Source organism: Scleropages formosus, unplaced genomic scaffold (assembly GCF_900964775.1).
Source record: "Scleropages formosus unplaced genomic scaffold, fSclFor1.1, whole genome shotgun sequence".
Classification (NCBI taxonomy): Eukaryota; Metazoa; Chordata; class Actinopteri; order Osteoglossiformes; family Osteoglossidae; genus Scleropages; species Scleropages formosus.
Window position 1 is genome coordinate 143,619 of NW_021641043.1, and position 5,752 is coordinate 149,370.

Below are 5,752 nucleotides of genomic sequence, written 5' to 3' on the forward strand. Positions count from 1 at the left end.
TACAGTCCGTGCACCACTTAATCATAAGAGAGGGATTGTCACAGACTGAGCTGTGACAGGCAAGTTGTTCCAAGGAATCAGCAAGATGCCGGCAAAGTACCAACAATGTAACGCTAAACCTTGTTGCTGTTGCCTGTCACATGCATTTTATCTTGTATTGTTATATTGTTTGTTCTGGTTCCGTATTCCATTTAACACTGTTTGTTTGAACTAGATTGGGTGCCGGGAAAGGCCTACCGGTATCTGTCTGGTTGTCATTAACTAATATTTCTTTTATAAAGATATGGCAGGTATATGTAACTGTGTGGAGAGTGAATGTATTTATTGTTTTTAGAAGAACATTTCTGTAGACTTTTTCCTTACCATGTAGCTGTCTGGTGTTCTGTTGTGTTTGGTGCCTTGTGTTGTAAACCCGATGGAGTCAACTATTTGGGGTATATCTAGGGGGGAGTCCTTGGGCACAACCAACTAGGTAGGGGTGTTTTACTGTGTAGTGTGAAATGTTTTTATAAGATGTATGTAGGGATTTTTATAGTAAAAAATGTTTAGTATTGTTTGTATGTTTTAGTATTTATTTTAGATGTAATTTTTGGGGGAAATGTATTTTGAAATAAATTGAGGCTGTTATGGTATAAGCAGAGGGCGGAGCTATAGCTATATAGGTTTGTATTAGGGCACTAGTGAGAGAGCTTGATACAAACTTATGTAGTTACTCTCATGCAGTGAATAGGAGAGTTATGCATTAATATTGATATAAGGGCTAAGTCCATGGCTCATAGGCCTCATGTTCTTTATAACTTTATGTTTGTTTTGTACTTGGTTGAGGGTTCATGTGTTTTGAAGAATACTTTTTAGTAAAGGGAAATAAACCTTTTGGTCCACTACTTCAATTCTCCACTGCTGCTTCCATCCGTCGTCCATACCCTCACAGGGATGCCTTAAAAAAGGGAGATTTTCCAAAAGGTGTGATGAGACAGGTAAACACACACACACACACACACACACACACACACACACACACACACACACACACACACACACGCGCTTTCTGAAGCGCTTGGCCCATACGGGGTCACAGGGAACCGGAGCCAAACCCAGCAACTCAGAGCCTAAGGCTGGAGAGGACACACCCAGGACAGGACACCAGTCTGTCGCAAGACACCCCAAGTGGGATTCGAACCCCAGACCAACCGCAGAGCAGCACCCCGTCCAACCCACTGCGCCACTGTGTCCCCCTCCTACAGCGGACAGCAATGGGTTTAAAAACAAATAAAAACTTGCCCTGGCCTATGCTAACATCTACATGGCAGACTGGGAGGAAACTCTATTTATGAAATGCCCAAACAGACCACTCCAGTGCTACAGATACCTGGGTGACATTTTCAGGGTCTGGCACCATGGCCACGAGGATTTTGACACACTCATGAACACACACCACTCCAAAATAACAATAAAACAACACTGAGACACACAGGAAGTAAACTTCCTGGACACCACAGTCCATTACAGTAAACCTCAAGGTGGCTTTAAAAACACTCGAGACCAAGGTTTACTTTAAAAGCACTGACACACACTGTCTACCGCACAAATCCAGCTTCCAGCCCAAACGCACCTTCCAAGGATTGATCAAGTCCCAACTCATCAGGTTCCACCGAATATGCTCAGAGAAAACAGAGTTCAACAACACCACCGGAACTCTGTTCCGAGCTCTTAGACCGAGGGAATAGGTTCCGGAGACATATCAAGTCACAGACAATGAACTCAATATAGGAAGGCCATGGTAGCAGGGTGACTCGCACTGAAAAGGTCATCCCACTAATATAAATAATGTGTCGGCAGAATGATACTTTGGCTCCTTTTCCAAAAAGCGTTATATGCTCAATTACAGTTGTATGCTCAACGCAAACCAAATGTGCATCTTACGGGTGAACACGAATTTACCTTAGATAGAAAGGCAATAATTCCAGTAAATTATTGCACCAGCAAGATGGTGTGTGTTGTGTGTGCTGTGTGCTTGAAGCAGGGGAGGAGACACAGAGCTGTTTTACCGGGGGGGGGGCTTCTTCTGGGCCGAAAGGAAGAGAGAATCCACCCAGTGTTCGATAACGAAGAGTTTTACTCGGCTGGGTGCTGCCCCAGTGCATGCAGTTCTGCACAGAGAATTTCACCAGAGAAGTTTTTTGAAGGATTTGGTCCTGCTTTACTGCTCTTTCCCCATCTCTATCTACTGCACACTCGGACCGTCTGCTTTCAGGAAGGAGGAGATGCTGTGCGACCAATAATGAGTGGACCAGCTTTTGAAAAGCAGCTCGCCAGCATTTTGACTGACATCCCAAACTCTATGAGCTGCCACCCTGCATCCAAAGACTCTCCAACCTTGCCCGACTTCTCAGCCACAGATATGGGTTTCTACAGAGGACAGACGGGGCACAGCCAACATGAGTACTATCAGAGCCAGACCTACTCACAATCTGTGAACCCCTACTCGTACCACCAGTTTAACCCGAACGGAATGGGGGGCCCGGGGGCATAACCCACAAAGTCAGAATACACCTACAGTAACTCATACAAGCAATACGGGCATTATAAACAGGGAGCTGCAGACACCACCCCAGGACACTGGTAAGTCTGAACTTTCCACAAATATAAACCCATGTAGACTATGATAATGTAATCTTTAATATGAGCTTTCAACACCAGCAAAACATATTCATTTTTCCTTAAACCAGCCCTTGGACTATCAGAGAAAAGCAGCTTGCTTACTAGAGCTTATAGGTTTTCACTGTATCTTACATAGCTTTTTTAACATAACTTATATGTCCCTATATACTTTATCTGAAAACATATCATATGTCCAATGATTTAAGAATACTCACATTTATTACTTTCGTAGTTTCATTTTGAATACCCCCCCCCCCCACTCCCCTTTGGTGAAACTGAAATGTTGAGTGTGTACAGTAGCTGTTGCTAATATGTGGTTCATTTTATCCATCACACTGTATCGTATGTATATGCTGCACCTGTACATTGTTTGGAAAGCAAGGAATAGAGAACTCACGTGGTCATGCACACGCTCTCGGTTCAGTCCCTGAATGATGGTGTTATCATAGTCTGTTGAAGACAATGAGGACACACTGGGAGATGTTGGGCCTCTTCTTGGTGCTCCAGATGATCCTGAAGTGCTGGGGCAATTTTGCAATGGAGAAGATGGACTCACACCCACATCACTCAGCATGATGTACACTAACTTGATTGTACTTCTGTCCCGTATGTCTTGTACTGATGTAACATTCATGAATTCATTACTGAAGTCAGGATCCACGAACTGAATACCAAAGTCTCGTTCAATTCCAAATGCTTGGCAAATTGTACTGTGAAACTCCTTTAAAGTTTCTGGCCTTCCCGAATGGAGAAGCCATTAGAAGAAGCCATTTTAAAGCCATCATTGTCCACGATGACTCTGAGCTTCATATGCCGTGCCGTTAAAATGTTGTTAAATCAATATTTGGTAATGTTGTTACTTCAGTACAACATTTTCACAGTTCACTCAAAACATGAAGAGTTTAGCTATCTACACATGACCTGTGACAGGTTGACTCTATGCTGCAATTAGCCATTATACTACTATAGGAAAAACAAAGACACAGAACCACATCTAGCAAGAAGCTGAAAGTTGAAGAAGATGAAAGAAATGTGTACCGGTACTTTTTTCAGCATGAATGTAAACAGCACTTCAGTGTGAATTATAAGATGACGACTTACTGATGTTGAGCTCCTCCTTCTTCCCTATATATTTTTCCTTCAATTTTGCTTTTTTTTTTAATGGTCATTTGCTGTACCATAACCGTGGTAACAATAAAGAAAGAAAAAACTGATACCACACAATTACAGAAATTTATCCGCAGCTGTTGCAGATCTATGGAGTTGTGGTTTAAAACATTGTTTTAAACTGAATGACCGCTGAAATACTGCTGCCATCAGTATCGCTTTTTAAGTGTTTGTTAAATGCACTTACTAAAACAATATGGGATCCCCAAAAAGTTCTGTTCCACATGATTACACCAAGATTAGACATGAAGAGCCTGCAATTGAAATAAACTAAAAATGAACAGGAATTAGCTAAATGGGCAAGCCTGTTCACAAAGAAAATGTAGTTGTCCAGTTAGTAATGACTAACTTGTGTGTCTACAACATGCCTGTGTGACTCACATCAGGTCACTTACTTGTGAAGATGTTAAGTCCAAATTTTCGTTATTTACATATGAAATATGCAACAAATGCCAGTTTTTAGGAGAGAAGACAATTTTCAGCAATAATTCTTTTGTTTATTAACTTATATTATTTCTTAATTCACTGGTGGAATATTTTCTAGCAAAGTGTAATTTCTCTGATGAGCTGTAATTTTTACGAAATCACTTACAGCATTTAGAAATTATGCTTTCAAAGCTAAACTTAACTATCACATAGACAACTTGTAGTACTTTGGTTTGATAGTACATTAGAATTTCTGATGAAAGCAGAGCACAAAACAGAACTAAAAAAAACGTTAACCTACCAGCTAGCAAAATCGGATATCTCGACGTCCCCGCGTCGTGTGCCCACCATTTCACAACCTTCACTGGTAGCAGCTCCGACCACGTTAAGTCTAAGACATATACTGTATTTAAGTATAAAAATAAAAAAAAAAAATTACACAGCCATGGCATGGCTAAAAATTGCTTACTTACCAAAAATGAGGATCCTTGGACAGGGTTATACCGAATTTACGTAACGCGCAGTACTGTTGCAAACCCTTGATAGTGAAAAAGATCCCCACCTCCACGACATAAAAAAGCGGGAAAACGTATATATAGACATGCGCAGAGAGAACAGTATGTCGAAAGTTCATTGAACAGTTTTTTCAAATTACCTTTAATTGAATAAAATTTACTTGTTTTCAATATAGCAAGTACATTTTTAAATTAATTTAAAAACATCTGTAGTATTAAATTACACATTAAAATCTATAAATTAAAAGTTCCCAAAAGCGACTCTTTCAGTTTCAACGACGATGTGAGAGTTCGTCTTGCATACATGATCTACTATGCATTGCATACCGAAAATTTCGAAATGGTGGGCACAAGAAAACGCGGGGATGAGATAATCCGAGTTTGCTAGCTGGTAGGTTAACGTTTTTTTAGTTCTGTTTATTATGCTCTGCTTTGTTTCATCAGAAATTCTAATGTACTAACCAAAGTACTACAAGTTGTCTGTGTCATAGTTAAGTTTAGCTTTGAAAGCATCATTTCTAAATGCTGCAAGTGATTTCGTAAAAATTATAGCTCATCAGAGAAATTACACACTTGCTAGAAAATATTCCACCAGTGAATTAAGAAATAACCTAACCTACCAGCTAGAAAACTCGGATTATCTCATCCCCGCGTTTTCTTGTGCCCACCATTTCGAAATTTTCGGTATGCATAGTAGATGTATGCAAGAAGAACTCACATCGTGAAAGAGTCGCTTTTGGGAACTTTTAATTTATAGATTTTAATGTGTAATTTAATACTACAGATGTTTTTAAATTAATTTAAAAATGTACTTGCTATATTGAAAACAAGTAAATTTTATTCAATTAAAGGTAATTTGAAAAAACTGTTCAATGAACTTTCGACATACTGTTCTCTCTGCGCATGTCTATATACGTTTTCCCGCTTTTTTGTGTCGTGGAGGTGGGGATCTTTTTCACTATCAAGGGTTTGCAACAGTACTG

General features: G+C 40.0%; 1 long non-coding RNA gene across 1 annotated transcript; it reads right to left on the reverse strand.

Annotated features, from left to right (window-relative positions):
- Positions 1-3,146: 3,146 nt before the first annotated feature.
- Positions 3,147-4,832, reverse strand: LOC114909752 (uncharacterized). Its single transcript, XR_003797378.1, has 3 exons — positions 4,728-4,832; positions 4,556-4,645; positions 3,147-3,182 (listed from the first exon to the last, which is right to left on the reverse strand). It is a non-coding gene; the product is annotated as an uncharacterized LOC114909752 (long non-coding RNA).
- Between the last annotated feature and the right edge of the window lie 920 nt (positions 4,833-5,752).